The following is a 16,868-nucleotide window of genomic DNA, read 5'->3' on the forward strand; positions in this document are numbered from 1 at the left end:
ATAAACAATCTCAAAACTCTCTCAGTGGCTCACAACAACAAAAACTCATTGTGCTTTTACTCTCCAACCCTCATCCATCCCACATGCCCATTATGGTTCTGCTCAGTGTTATTTTAACAGCATTCAGACTGACAAAGTAACCTTTATCTAGAATGCTGTTCACCTCCCCATGAAGCACACTCTGGCTTAAAGTTTCCACTTGAAAGTGACAAACATCACTTTTGTTCACATTTTCTTGGCCAAACAAAACAAGCCTTATTGCCAAATCCGACATCAATGGGATTTGAATATATAATCTTTCCACAGGGAGACACACAAGAAGGGGCACAGCAGGGAGGACAGGAAACACATTGAACTGTGTTATATCATGGTCCTACTCTCTGGTTCACAAATATTTAACATCTTCTGTCCATGTTCAAAACAGAATAATTCCCCTCCTATCTCCACAAGGAGACAATTGAAAGATTTATCATCTTGTCAAACCATGAGACACAATCTTTTATGAGAGTTTCAACATTAGGTCTACATGTAGCTTCCCTTGGTCACAAAGATCCAGAACAAAAAAGTCAGGTCATCAGCCCTCCCTTCCCCACTCTCCATCATAATAAGCAGTCCTATTCAGAAACAAAAAGTATGAAAGATGCATCCAGCCATTGTTTTATTCTAAAATCCTGCTCTCTGGCATTGTAAGTAGCCAACCTTGACGGTGTTACAAACTGAATATTTGTTTCCCTCCAAAATTCATATCATAAAGCCCTGCCCCCCAGTGTAGTTGTATTTTAATCCTATCAGATGAAGGCCCCACCATTATGGCTTCATTTAACTTTAATTCCTTCCTTACAGACATTATCTTTAGTGTCCTTATAAGAAGAGATACAAGAGAACTTGCTCTCACTAGCCTACCAACCCCCAGACCCTGACACACACACGTATCACATCACATCACATCACATCACACCCATGCATCAAGGAAAGGCCAGGTGAATACACAGTGAGAAGGTGCCTGTCTACAAGCAAGAAGGGTCCTCAGCAGAAAATCACTGTACTAGCACCCTAATCTCAGACTTCCAGCTTCTGAAACTGTGAAAAATATATATTTCTGTTGTTTAGGCCACCTAGTCCATGTTATTTTGCTATGGTAGCCCCAGCAGACCAATTCAGTGAGAAATGTTTCTTGGTTAGGCTCTGTTTCTACCTGGGGGAGAAACTCTCTATTCCATTGTCCTCAATATCCATTAGTTCTGCCCTATAGGAGCTTTTTTTCCCTCATCCTCCTTTATCTCTAAGGAAGACATTAGATCATAAGACCTTCTTGGAACCTCAGCAAATTTGACATCCTGTCATCCAGCCATAAAAGACGATAGGCCCAGTAGTCATTCTAAGCAAATTTGACATCCTGTTATCTGCCCATAAAAGATGATAGGCCCAGTAGTCATACTAAGTTTTAAACACTGAGTCTCAGCTGGGTGCGGTGGCTCACACCTGTAATCCCAGCACTTTGGGAGGCTGAGGCAGGTGGATCACAAGGTCAAGAGATGGAGACCATCCTGGTCACCATGGTGAAACCCCGTCTCTACTAAAAATACAAAAAATTAGCTGGGCATGGTGGCACGTGCCTGTAATCCCAGCTACTAAGGAGGCTGAGGCAGGAGAATTGCCTGAACCCAAGAGGCGGAGGTTGTCGTGAGCCGAGATAGCGCCATTGCACTCCAGCCTGGCTAACAAGAGCAAAACTCTGCCTCAAAAAATAAATAAATAAATAAATAAATATAAGCACTGAGTCTCTTTTACTTAGGGTGAATGGGGGTTTGAGTCACACTAGCCTATAAAAACATAATTTCTTGACTATTTGATTCAAGTCATACCATGTGCCAAGAGCCACAGCAGTGATTTCTTTTATAATACACTTCCATACTAGATTTAGTATATCAGGCTTCTGTGAGTTATGATCTTAATCTTTTCTCCCTGGGAAATTTTATCCAGTCAAAATAATTTAGTGGGTCTCATCTTAGCCAATTTGAAGATTTTTAACAATGGAATTCAGGGCCATACTCGCTTTTGTCTCATTTTATCTGTTTTAATTAGCTCATGTGGCTGCACGGCCTTTACAGTCTTGTCTTTTAACAGCTGGAGCCTTTTTAATACTGTATATGGACTACTCTTGGCTATGTTTAGCAACTAATCAGAGAAAAGAGATGAGCTCAAAAAAGAATTGGCTGGTTTGCAAGCAAAAATAAAAGAAATAGAGTCAGGGAAATGAAATCAAAAGTCTCCACTTATAATAAAGCATAGCAATTCTGCTCATGTTTCATTGGCCAATGCAAAGCATATGCCCAATCATACATCAATGGAAATAAGAAGTATAAATCTTGCCATAGAGAGGCACAGTGAACATTCTGAACAATAATAGTTTCTCACAAAGCTTCACAATACATAAAATTTTTATTGTGTGCATAAATCATTCCTGCAAAATAGGTAGGAAAAGTAAGTATTATTATCAGCCTAATTCTCCAGAAAGTTCAGGAAAGTTTATATTAAAGCCTACGATCACAGAACTAATAAGATGAAAATGTTGACCTAGAACTCCAGATCTCTGACATTCAATGCAGCATTCTTTTTACTGTTGGAGCTAGTACTCATGAAATACATAGGTTATGCAACATTCATACATGAGCAAAATGCTCCAGGAGGCAGGGAAGATTAAGTAAGGATAGTCAGTGTTTGGGTACTGATCAGCTCTCTCCATACTAGATGTGCATTCTTCAGAAAGTCACTTAACCTAATGGTGATTCCATTTTACCATCTGTAAAGTAGAAATTTTTTTTTTATTTTGAAGTGTTTAATGCCAACTCTCAGATATTTGTTTAATACATATACTTGACACAGCATTAAAAATCGGACTGAGAATGTGGGAAAGAAGAATGTAAGGCAAAATGAAAATACAGAATAGTATTTTTTTCCTGAACATTTGTCCCCCAGTGATGTTCATGTTTCTCTCTTTAGAAGGTGATCTCTTTTTAAAGTTGGACACATAAACTATGTACTTGGATTACTTATAAAATTAGTATGAAGTATCAGGAAGAGCCACATAAAATTCTTAACACTTTACATAAACAGCAAAAACAGGATTTAGGTATTAACAAGAATGAGAAAATGGGTCCGTATTTGCTTCCTTGTCAAATACAGATTTATTATATTATAAATACATTGTCTAAGAAGTAATTTACTTAATGTTATGATGTTAAATTTATAAACCACTGTGTGATTCTCAAAAATTCACATTCTAGATAATCATATTCTCATGGTCTTAAGTATAACTGATATGAAAAAATTTAGTAACAGTTCCATTTCTCATCAATTCGTTTCATGCACATATATATTATGATATCAGTCTCACATAAAGCCAGAGAAAATGCCAGTTTTACTACCATAATACATGTTATTATAACATTGAAATGATAATACACAAGGCTTTAAATCTCAAACACATTCTTTTTACTATATTCAAAAGATTCAATGTGATTTCTTAAATACAACACCAGAAAAAGTCTTCTGCTAACTGTGAAATCCATGCTTGAGCACACAGAGAAATAATGTGTCTGGTGGAAGTTTTAACAACTATCAGTTTCTAATAGCTATTGAGTTTGGAAATTTATACTCTGATCCAGCTGAAATTCACACAATCAGAAATCATATATACTGCTATATAAAGGAAATTGTTCAGGGAGCAAAAAATCCTAAGTAGCAGGCAAATCTTAAATAGAATTTATTTTTAAAGCTGCAAAAACCACCACCATTAAGTTAGAAAGAAATAGGTTCCGCTCAGTGAGTCATGTCAGGATTAACATCAGTCTCATCAGATGACAGAAAACCTTTCCTTATCAGTTAATCCCGCAAAGGGAAGTGCACTCTTTCAGAAAGAGAAGAGTCCACACAGATTATAATAAGGATCAGTAACTCTGGTCACAACATTACAAAAGGAACACTGGCAAACACAGAGGGTTCACAAAGTGGCACGAGAGAGAAAAAAAATGATACCATTTAATATCTGCACCAAATAATGACGAAAATGAGTGTACTCTAGGAAAAAAAAGTCTCTCATTTTTTTGTTGTTGTTGTTGTTAACTGCTTGTATTTTAACTTTTAAAAAGTAATATTTTTTTTTAGAAGGAGTCTCACTCTGTTGCCCAGGCTGGAGTGCAGTTACATGATCTCAGCTCACTGCAACCTCTGCCTCCCGGGTTCAAGCAATTCTCCTGCCTCAGTCTCCCAAGTAGCTGGAGTTACAGGCATGTACCACCATGCCTGGCTAATTTTTGTATTTTTAGTAGAGACAGGATTTCACCATGTTGGCCAGGCTAGTCTCAAACTCCTGACCTCAGATGATCCACCCATCTCGGCCTCCCAAAGTGCTGGGATTACAGGCGTGAGCCACTGCACCTGGCCTAAAAGGTAAAATTTTAATCAATCTGTCTATTCATTGAAATTTAACAATTAAAACAATAAAATATCATTTTTTATCTTTTATTTCTGAAAAAAATCAAGAAGAATAATTTATTCCAATGCTAGTGAATGTGTGAAGAAATTAATTCTCATACCTAGAATATAAATTGCACAGGCTTTCTGGTGGCAATGTTGCAATGCACCTCAACAATTTAAATGTATGTAGTCTCAATAATTCCACAGCTTGGAGCTATCCTATAGAAATAAATAAAAATGCAAAGGTATGTATCATTGTGAAGTCCATAAAGGCATTATTTCATTGCCAATACATGAAACAACCTAGAATTCACCAATCATTTTTAAAATAGAGTGTATCATACAACAGAATGCCACACAGCCACTTGAAAGGATCAGATAATTGTTAGGTACTGGCTTATCACATATTACATGACTAAAAGCAGATTACAGTTCAGTATGCATAACATAGAAGATATACACATTTAAATGTGCATCAAATAAGACTGGAAAGATAAATACTCATAACAGAATTTGCCTTTGGAGAGTGGGATTATTGAGATCCTGAGAAACTCCCAAAACCATCCGAAGGACACACTGGATAAGGCAAAATGTACCCACATACCCACATAAGCTGTTGGTCTTTTAATCGATGTATTTTGCATGAGATATCTGTAGGTGTTGTAGGGTACTTTCAAGATAAAATGAACAAGACAAGGAAGTAGCATATACGTTCAAGACTGCCTCACAGATGGTCTTATACTAACATTAGTAGGTTAGCATTTAGGGTAAGTGAAGGGGATATGATAGAATAATACAAGTTTGGGTTCTACCATATATTAATGAATATATCATACATGTATCTGACAGCACTATCTCCCATAAGTATTCCTTTCCTTGATTATGTAGAGGACACTCAGCTAAATTTGAAAATAGTCTTCAATACACAAGCAAGTAAAAAGATTAAACAAGCAAACGCATTCCATGTCTGACCAATTAAGAATGCATTTAAGTTTTAGGTCACAACTTATACTAACAAATCTCTGCTCTTCTCTGCTCCCCTCCTTTGCTCTCCCCTCCTCTCCTCTCTTCTTTCTCTCTCTGATACAAGCAGTTTTGTTGTGAAATTAATTCTTCAGCTAAGCCATAGGTTATCTATTCTCAAGAGTTTAAAATGTCATATTATACATTTAATGTTCCCTTTATCAAGCTCTAAATAGAAGGGAAGTACAGTGAACACATTTCAAACACAAAGATAAAATTAGGAAAAAGAAGAGCAACAGATATACATAGAGTCACAACAGATCCCTTCATTTTTGCTGAAGACGTTTCTGCAGGATACCTCTATTTTCTACCTCTGTTAACTTAATAAATGTCTTAACTATGTCACCACATAATGATATTGAGAGAAAGATTCTGGCAGACCCGCTCTAAGATGTTAATAGAGTGCCTCAGAAAATAAATGTTATTTTCGTTTATCTCATTAATCCTGGCAAAGGAAGTTACACCTTCCTTCCTTTCAGCCAGACTGTTCAGAAAGGCACGTACTTTATCCATATGACAGAGTTATAGGAAAATTGCCACTCAGACTTAGAAAATGAGCTCTTTTCATTTCCTGACAACCATTTATCTCTCTGCCATCAGGCAATATCTAAAGTTTTTATGTGGGCCTTATCTTAAAGATGAATTCCTGTTGAATCTCCGAGGTTGTCAATATATTTTTAACCTTTGAAGGAAATGCTATCTTTCCAAAACAGCCACATTTTCTTTGCTAAGAGTAATACTGTACTATGACCAATAAAACAATTATCCAGAAACTTTGGCAAGCTACCATATTCTGCTTTTTATAACATGACTGCATTCCTATGTAATTCATAAAAATGTGTTTCAAATGACTGCAGTATCATTGAACATTAACACTCAATAAAACAAACAAGGAGATTGCAAAACTTGTTATTAAATTTAGATTTAAATAATCGCAAATGACAAAATCATAATAGATTTTTAACTTCAAATTTTATCTCCCAAATTTCCACTTCTGCTCTTTTTTACATAAAGACCAAAACTTATGCAATGTACATAAACTTCTCCTACAGTCCAATTTTTCAAATTATCCTCATTTTCGCCTCACCAGCTTCTGTATCCTCTTTACTATAATTTGTCCAAACCTTCTTAGTTCTTTCCCTGATCCAAACACATATTTATCTGTAAGCTACAGCATTTTAGCAAAAATTCCAGGAAATTTTTATCCTTAAATTGGTTAGTCTTTGCCATTCTGCTTTCATTTTAATGAGACCTTATAAATTGTTTATTTGTTACTATAGCCTGTTTTATTTTCCCCATAATATTAGCTGTATCCAAAAATCGTTCGCTATGTGAAGCATACACAAACCTTGTTGCCCAGGCTTCTTCTTTCATTGGAAGATCTTCACTTAATTCCATAACCCATACTGATGCTACCCAACAATTTGTTTGTAAAGAATGTGTTAGCCGGGCGTGGTGGCTCAAGCCTGTAATCCCAGCACTTCGGGAAGCTGAGGCGGGTGGATCACAAGGTCAAGAGATCGAGACCACCCGGTCCACATGGTGAAACCCCGTCTCTACTAAAAATACAGAAAATGAGCTGGGCATGGTGGCGCATGCCTGTAATCCCAGCTACTCAGGAGGCTGAGGCAGGAGAATTGCCTGAACCCAGGAGGTGGAGGTTGCGGTGAGCCGAGATCGCGCCATTGCACTCCAGCCTGGGTAACAAGAGCGAAACTCCGTCTCAAAAAAAAAAAAAAAAAAAAAAAAAAAATGTGTTAGGAGATCCTTCATGACAAGCTCTTCTTTTTTTCCCACAGCATCTGTGCTATATTTTCATTTATCTTTCAGATGTCCTCTCTTCCCTCCACTCTGCTATGTGCCTTGGGAAGCTAATCTGCACCAATAGGCTCCCTTGCTCTCTGACTTCCAGTTGGGGTTTCCCAATGGAGAGCATCTGCAAGAGCTTGGCAGGTAGAAGGCAAGTGAATTTGAGGTCATTATGCCCCTCGCTTCCCCTCCTGATCTCTGCATACTGGTTGACCCTACTAGGCAACCTTCTCCATACACTACCCTTTCCTGATTCTGGTCACCACTCTATCTCATTGCCACCTCAACTCTAGGGATGGAAACAGCTTCACATTTTGCTAGCCCTTGGATTATGAACTATCTCTTGTAGTTTTATAAGTGATCCCTTTATTAAAATTACTTCAATCTATGCAAATTGAATGTACATCTAAATGTTATACCTTCTTAAAGACCTTTGAAAATACTCTGAAATTCAAATTCAGGAACTTTTATTTTGTACATATAGGTCCTTTACCATGTTACTTTCCCAGTTTTTTATTCATCGTTAGTCTTAAAACTTTGTATATTTTGCTTAGTTTTCTGACTAAAAATTTTTGCATGATTATTGAGAAAATCTGAAAATTATGGAAGTGAAAAAACACATTTATTATGCCAATATCAACACAAATGTTTTGAAAAACTTTTCTCTGTATGAAACTTTACACAGGTATACTATATCTTATATTTTTATTCAATACCAAATCATAAGAAATGATTCACATCATTCAAAACTCTTTATAAAAATTATTTTCAGAGACTAAATAAAATTTTTTCACTAAATATGTTAAAATTTACTGACTCATTTTCCTCATGCTGAATGTATAGACTGTTGCTAATATTCACCATTTTTAATAACACTTTTATAAACATCATTATGTGTAAAATTTCTTTAGGTATTGATTCTTAAAAGTGGAATTAATCAGTAAGTGGTTATGAATATATTACTCTATTGATACCAATTATTAAATTGCTTACTAGAACATTCTCACTTCCATTAGTGTTATATAAATGAATGACTGACTGACCCACATTAAAATTCAGTACATTAAATCTGTAATATTATCTACAGGTCAAAAAGTGTTTCTCATTGTTCTTTTAATTTGCATTTCTTTAACTTCTAATGGGTTGAACATTTCATTTTCTCTTGATCAATTATCACTTTAAGTACTGTACTATTGTAGTCCTATTGTTCATCTAAGTTATGTAAACTCTTTATATTTTGTGGTTTTAAATCACATTTCACATTTGCTGTTTTTAATCATATTTCTTTCAAATATTTTCTCCCACCCCTGAGTTGAAGCTTGTCTTTAAATTATGGTTTGTATTATTTCTTTTTAAGAACCGAAGTTCTTTGAATTTGTTTTTAAAGTCTATTACAACTTTTTCTTTATGATTTATTCCAGTGCTTTTAAGTCTATAAATCCTTCCAAATCTAGACACAAAATAGATGTTAATCTTTTCTATGTTTTACGGCTTGATTATTTTATTATTATTTTTGTATTTCTCTCTAGAATTTGTTTTGGTAGAGCATAAGGTAAAGATCTAAACCAATTTTGTTTCTTTTCCTATTTTTTAAACAAATATCAAAGTAACTACCCCACCACCATTGATGTATGATATTTCATTATTTGTATCACCTTATCTTTACTAAGAACTGTTTGGCTATCAATTTTTTCCCTTCATCTCACTTCATTTTTTATAACACTATTCTGCTAATTTATCATATTTAATATGTCTTCATATCTAGTAATGCCAAAAGAAATTAGTCTTTTCTTTTTATTTTTTAATTATCTTCAATTGAATTAAACATTTATGCATCACACACTAAGACCAGAAATTCTGATTTGTTCTATGTGGCATACAAAAAAATAAATTCAACATGATCTCAAGAAGTTCACAAACTAGTTAGAGAGAAAAGACATAAATACAAATAACTATAGTACAAGTAGAAAGAAAGTGGTATCAGAAAGTTATCAGGTTCTACAAGAGAACTGAGGAAGAAAGTGATAGACTAGAATCAACAGGAAATCCTTTGTGTAGAAGATGGCATTCGATCTAGGCCTTGAAAAAGAGCTGAGATTTCATCAGGGAAAAGTGAGAAAGAAGAGCATGTCCATCAGGGAAACCAAGATAAGTGAATCCGCTAAACTAGGAGAATGGAAGATTCATTTGGGCAACAGGAAATAATTCAGTATGATACATGTGCATAGGGCTTTAGGGAGAAGACAGAGGACCCATTACAATTTTTAGCAGGGGCCAGGAAAGATCACAGTAGGTGATGGACTATATGAGGCCTCCACTGCACAGCTGTCTACCCTTTTCTGTATTACCTACTCTATTTTCAACAATAATTTCTCTTCAGGAAAACCTTCCCTCTTCACTAATTTTTAAACAATAGGAAAAAGAATCAGATACTACATTCAACCAAAACCCACAGCACCAGCAATTAGCATCAGATTCCGCCTCAGTGTTGCTATCCACAGTATATCAGGTCCGATTTTCTCCCTTTTCTTAAAGCCCTGAAAGGTTTGCTTGAATTCATCTGGGCAGGTATCATTCATTGGGCTTTTTAAATTCTGAGTCCTTGAAATAACTCCAGCAACATCTGCTTTCCTCTTAATCTGCTCTTCAACAGAAGGCATTCCTGTGGCTCTGTATGCCCCCCCTTTAACCACGTTGGCTTACCAAATGTAATTCACATGTTTTCCTGAGCTCTACATGTAGCAAGTCATTGACTATGGCTTCATACCTGCAGCCACCATAGGCTAGCCTCTGTTAAAGGAGCAAATAAATCACAAAACAGTATTGGTTTAACCAAATTTCAATTTATTTCTCACTTAGACATAGCACGGCATTGATTGGGCTGCCATCCTTCAACTTGTAGCTATTTCAGCTTCAATATTTGGCCTTCAAGATCACTGCAGAAGTAGAGAGCAGTAGAGAGAGAGGTCAAGAGAAATGTTTTAATGGACATTTCTGCCATCATCTGACTAGCCAAAACTCAGAGGTATTGCCCCAACTTAAGTGCCCAGAAAAATGAAAAGGCGTAATTAAGCACAACAGGCATCTGCTCCAGAGTTAATACCATTTAGACCCTCACTTTGGTTTGATTTCATACTTACATCCTCTAGTCTTAAAACCACACTTTATGTTCCTTCCCCTGTGACATTTAACAGAGAACAAAGATTCCTACATCCTGATACATTTTCTGGGGGGAATGAACAGAACTGTTCTGTACAGTGTTGTATTAAGTGCTCTAAATCCCTTTTTCTTCTAATAACAGTCATTAAAAATAGCACCAATTTTCTGAAAGCTAACATTCACATCAAATCTGAATTACTAAGAATGTGTTCCTTGAGTTTATCGTAATCGACTCTAATCAGGGTTCCATTACATACTGCTCTCTTCCTGGAGAGTTACATTTATGCAGTGAAAAACATGACTCTGGACAATTATTCTTTTCAATCAAATTTTAGGTTGTCTACTCCACTCCTGGAGGTTGCATATTTTTCTTTCTCTTCTCTCTTTTCTCAACCATTTTGTTATGTAAAAATAAAATAACAGCCTGTGCTTTCTCTCCCTTTTCTTGCCCTTCTCATTGTCTCCTTGCCTTTCTTTCTCCATCTGTTCCTATTCTCTACCTCTGCCCTGCCTTTCCTCTTATTCAAAGTTCTCATGCATGGCTGGCTTATAGAAGTTTTGGAAGGAAGGACTTCTGATGCTTTCACTTCTGTTTCTATGACTTTTCTCTCTTCATCAGAGACTCCCTGTCTCAGATCCACATATTTTCATTGGCTCCCCCTCCACTTCTGGAATTTCTATCACATCTCAGTCTCTTCCTTCCTCAGACTCCATGGCCAGATTGAAATTATTCACTGACACTGATAAAGCTAAAAAAAAAAAGTCCCTGCAAGTCTAGTGGACAGATTTAGCCTTATTTTACAGACAGTAAAATGGAAACATGGAGCAAGTAAGCAAATGCTTTTAAAATTAGATGCCTATACCCTATATAGGGGTAGGCAAACTATTGCCAGTTTTTTACAGCCCACAAGTTAAAAATGGTTTTTACATTTTTAGAGGTTGTAACAAAAAATAAAGAATAACATATGACTGAGACCACATGTGGCCCACCAGGCCTAAAGTATATACTAGCTAGCCCTTTATGACAAAGTTTGCTGACCTCTATTCTCAACTATACCTCTATTTATTTGATTTATAGAATCACAAAGATGCTGGGTAAGTTTGGGTCCTCCAGCAAACAGATACCAATAAAGAATTAAAGGGCAAGAGATTGATTGGGAGGATAGGAGGCAGAAGTAGTCAGGGAAAGCCTTGAGGCCAAGATTCAAGGCTGGCATCTGCAAAAGGAGAGAGGGAAGGAGGGGAGATTCATTAGGAAGATTCTCAGACAACAGCATGGCTTTGAGAAAGTTTGAGCCAATCCAATGGGAAACTCCAGTGCAAAGATCACACATATAGGAGCCCCACATTGGGTAGAAATTGCCAGGCCCTATGCTCAAGCATCATCTGGGAGCAGCTCTTGGGAGTATGGCCTCGAAGTGAATACTGAAGCAGATCCCAGCAGTGTGGCAGATGGAAGCTGTCAGCAACCCACACTCCTCCTAACAGATTCTTAAACTAAGTCAGTTTTGTCTCTCTGCTGTCTCTCCTATCCCACTACTTTTGTATGCCAGAATTCAAATTTCTTTATCACTAGTGATCTAATTTAAATTTTCATGCAAGTATACTAGAGACCATGTGAATGAATAATGATGAAAAGGTAATATAAGCTGATAACGACTTCTCCTGTATTTGTTTAGATTTTGCACATAAAAGAATATGATTGTTTATTTAAAAAGGAAGATAATTTTTAAAAATACACAACTCATATTACCATAGACCATTTTTCTTCATCTTATTTAAAGATAAAGATGGTAACAAGATTACTCTCAGCCAGCAGCACTCACATGACTGATGCATAAGCTGTGATCACTCAGGGCAAGGTAGCAATCTTTGGCAGGCCCTGTCGTTATTCTGTAGTCTACAGAACACTGCACTGGGTCACCCATCTCTACTTGTCACATGTTGTCATGCTGTCTGCTGGCATCACTTACTCAGCTTCTGGTCTGACACAATTATTCTTTAGCCATCACCTGTGTGCACCCACCTAAACATAGACACACAAACACACTATGGTATGTCTGCACACTATGCCATCAACACCCTCATGCACTCTTACCTGACTGTGCCTGGGACCCTCCCCTTGCCTGCACTGCTTCTCTTCTCATGTAAAAGTACTGCCTGTCTTTCAAGGTTTCAAGGTTCAATTCAGGCTCTGCTCCCTGCATAGACCTTCCCTGGCTACTCTGGCTCTCAAATTTTTATCTGCCTCTGACCTACTGCTCTTTAACACTATGCTGGGCACTTTTGCTTCACATGTGAAATCTTGCCTCCTCAAGTAGCATTTACTTCTTCATGATGATGGATTGTTTCTTGGACTGTCTCTGTGCCTCTCCTAGCACCTAGCTGGCTCTCATCTATAACTATCTGGATGACCTACCTTCCAACTTCCTACCCTTCCATCAAGGCTCGTTTCAAATTCCACATCCTCTGAATACTTTTTCCAAGTCCAACTTAAGACTGCTTGCATTTTAATATATTGTACAATTCTTTCTGCTTTGAAGCATAATTAGATACTTATATTGTTTTTTTTCCTCTATAGTAATTAGGTTATAAGATCTTGGAGGACATATTCATCTATGTGTTCTCTATTATACTTTATTCTCTGCATAAACCTAACCTTCAGTTTTGGATCGATTGAAGGAATGATTGAAGAAAATGGTAATAGTTGAAACTTTGTTGAAAAAGCAAAGTGGCATGAAAGAAAATGTGACCAATAACAGGAAAAATCTTCAACTAAAAGCCAACAGTAGACATTGATAACGGTTTGGCTGTGTCCCCACCCAAATCTCATGTTGAATTGTAATTCCCAATGTTGGGGAAGAGACCTAGTGGGAGGTGATTGGATCATGGGGGGCAAATTTCCCTTTACTGTTCTCATGATAGTGAGTTCTCATGAGATCTGATGATTTAAAAGTGTATGGCACTTTCCGCCTTGCTCTCACTTCTTCCTACCACCATGTGAAGAAGGTACTTGCTTACCCTTCATCTTCTGCCATGATTATAAGTTTCCTGAGGCCTCCCTAGTCAAGCTTCCTATTAAGCCTGAAGAACTGTGAGATCATTAAACCTCTTTTCTTTATAAATTGCCCCATCTCAGGCAGTTCTTTATAGCAGTGTGACAGGCTAATACAGATGCTGACTAGCTTTAGGGTCTGCAAAAGCCAAGCAACTTCTCTAAATTTCTCTAAACATCAACTTCAGCATTTGTGAAAATTTGTGGGTATAATAAACTGTAATAAATAGTAATGTTTAAGAGCATAAGCTCTGCAGTATTTGAATCTCAGCTTGGCCAATTATCACTTAGGCAAGTTATCTAACTCTAACAAGTCCATTTTCTCACTGGTAAAATTATCAGAGTGCAAAATTATAGCCTACTTTATAGTGCCATTCTAAGAATTTAATGAAACAACATATGTAATGATGATCACAAAAGACCCAGAATATAGAAAACTTAATATGACTGGCAGCTATTATTATCTTATTATCATTACTATTATTGCTATTATTATCATCACTTAATATTCTTTTCAGGTGTAAAAGTCAATGATTTTATGACAGTACATTCAATAGCATCATCAATCTCTGAATACATTCTTACTTGAAGGCTCAAGTCAACACTGAACTGCACTGAACTGACAATATGCTAAGCTCCTTGTGTTTGTTTCCTCATCTGCAATGTATGATAATAATTATTGTAAATTCAAAAAGTTATAAACATTAAATAAATACATATGAGTGTCTAGCATATAACAAATACCCAATATGTGTTGGCTATTACCATTATCCATTTATTTATTAATCATTATTATCCATTTATTCATTAAATATATACACAAGTACTGTGCTCTGTGCCTGCAAAATTTCACAAATAGAAGGTATTATTGATATTATTATTATGATTGTTATTATTACACCTGCTGCTGTAACCCATGTAAGACTGTTCTGTGGAAATATTGATCAGAAAAGGAAAATATATGTTAGAGCAAGAAAGACAAAGAATCAAGGTTCAAGTACAGAAGTTAACTTAATAAACTCAGGGAAAATAATTCAAATTTTGCTGACCTTGAGGTAGTGTAGAGAGAGAAAGAGAGAAAGAAGATCTCTAAGTAGGCTACAATGAGGGAGTAAGACCAAACAAAGAGAGGAAAAGGAGATAATCGTGAAATTACACTCATTTTTTAAATCACAGAGTGAGAGAAGGAAAACCATCACGGGACATGATCATGTAGACATAAAGGCTCAGGCAAAGCTGCTCTGTGTATGTGCTGTTGCTGCTTTCCCCATCTATAGCATCCACACCTATGCTGCCCACATTAGAATAATAAATACAGATGCAAATGAAATGTAGTTATGGATGATGTCTTCAAGAGCCATCTGGGGAGAACTCTTGGAAGAATTTGTGTCTCAGACAAAGAATGATGCCATAAAAAAGAGGAATATGACATACTATAAAAGACTAACTTGAGCCTATTGCTGAAGAGAGCGTCCTGAGACTGCTGATTGTGTAGCTCCTTCCAATAACTTTGGATGACATCAGTATTAAGCAATACATTTTAAACTTATATTTCCATACTGTCTCAACGAGCCCACTTACCAACACTGATGAGTGGAAGGAAAATACAGATGTCAGAGACCCACAACAGGAAGAAGTTGCATCTCACTCTCTATTGCTTGCCCACCCTCCAACATTGATCACTACTGCACCCCCCACAGCCATGACCCCCACCTGTCTGAGGTTGGGCACATCAGGGAAATAAAAAAAAAAAAAAGAAAAGAAACAATGTGGACTGCTTATGGTTCTCTTAAAGCACAGGAAAGCTTAGCAGGAAAATCAAGACACTGATAATATACTCATACAGTTTTCTAATCTAAAGTACCAAAAAATAATCCACATGACAAATGTCTAGTTAACTGTGAGAATAATTTAAAGCATTACCGAACTCTTCAAATAAATGTGGATGCTATTTATGTAACTTTTTAAAGATAAATAAGATTTCAAGAAACTTTCCCACTTGCATAGGATCACTGTAGACGCTATCCTTCCCCTCCACCAAGCCTTTTTACTCTCTCCTCTGTCCCTCTGTTACATTCACCTTAGATTCCTGAGTAAACGTGTGATTTCATCTACTATTGGGGCCTTTGGTAGAAAATTTTAAGAATCACAGGATTTTGCTTCCTTAGCATCACAAAGACAAATACCCTTAGATGAATGTGTTGGTGCAGAATAAAAAGTTTCTCACTTCCCACACAGTATTTTAATAAGCAACAGCTAAAAAGCCTCCCTCTTCCCTGCAGTTCTTCAATTCTGCATCTGTCACTACCTTTGTATTACTACTCTTGTAAATTTCCCTCTTTTGAAAGTCATAATCTGTCCCTCACCACACACACCATCCAACAGCTTTTCTGATGAGAATGCATAACTTTTCCTATTTCGGTCTCCTGATTAGGCACAGAATGTAATACCACTTGCCTGTTTCCCCCATCAATGAGATGGGAAATTGCTCGTTTCCTCTACATATCAGAAGCCATTACTGTGGAGCTGGCTGCCAGGCTTCTATCTTGCTGCTCAGCTATAGTCTCTTTCTTTTCTTTAATGATTTCCTAAGATTTGGCTTCTAGAGAAATCACCCCATCAAGCTGCAGTCCACTTTGTAAGCATGCAGTCATTTTGGAATTTTCTACAAATATAGCAGTGAAGGCAGTCTCCTCTTTTTACTAGATACTTAGGGTGTATAAATTTGGTGCTATTTGGTGTTAAAGAGCATGAACTAAGTCATTATTATGAATAAACAATACAATATATATTCAAAATTTCCATCATCATATAATTTTGCATCCCGCCATTAAAAGCCATTGTTTCCATATTCCTCAACACACATTCAGTAAAGGATCCATTTCTGCCCCATTAAAAACAGATGAGATGAGGCAGAGCAAGATGAAATGATTCGGACAGAAGCAAGTCGGCATTCAGTTGAGAAAGCCCTTAAATAAGGAGTTTGACATTCCTTGTGATTGAACTGATAAGGAAAACAAATTCTGTCTGATTGGCCCTCAGCAGGCTTTAGAATTAGAGTGAATGAAGCAAAGCCAGTGCAAGAAATAGGATCAGGTGATAGAGGCCCAAGTCAGGCAACAGGGGTGGACAGTTAGATGGAAAAGCTCCTACAACACCTGCTTCATGAGACCATGATGATTAAACCACACAGTGCATAGAAAGCCCTAAGCAAAGTGCTAAGTGTGATCTATAAACATCAGACTAAAATAAGGATTGGATAGCTAATTAATCAAATGCAGATCTAGAACTGGTTCTAGCATACAGGACACTAACAGTTTCTTTTTAAAATTTATATATAGTA

The 16,868-nt window shown here is 36.7% G+C and overlaps 1 long non-coding RNA gene across 1 annotated transcript in view; it reads right to left on the reverse strand.

The window, feature by feature from the left end:
- The window catches only part of LOC120363230 (uncharacterized), a 186,821-nt gene that overhangs the window by 77,622 nt on the left and 92,331 nt on the right, over nt 1-16,868 (reverse strand). The window lies entirely within an intron of this gene.

This window comes from Saimiri boliviensis, chromosome 4 (assembly GCF_048565385.1).
Source record: "Saimiri boliviensis isolate mSaiBol1 chromosome 4, mSaiBol1.pri, whole genome shotgun sequence".
Taxonomy (NCBI): domain Eukaryota; kingdom Metazoa; phylum Chordata; class Mammalia; order Primates; family Cebidae; genus Saimiri; species Saimiri boliviensis.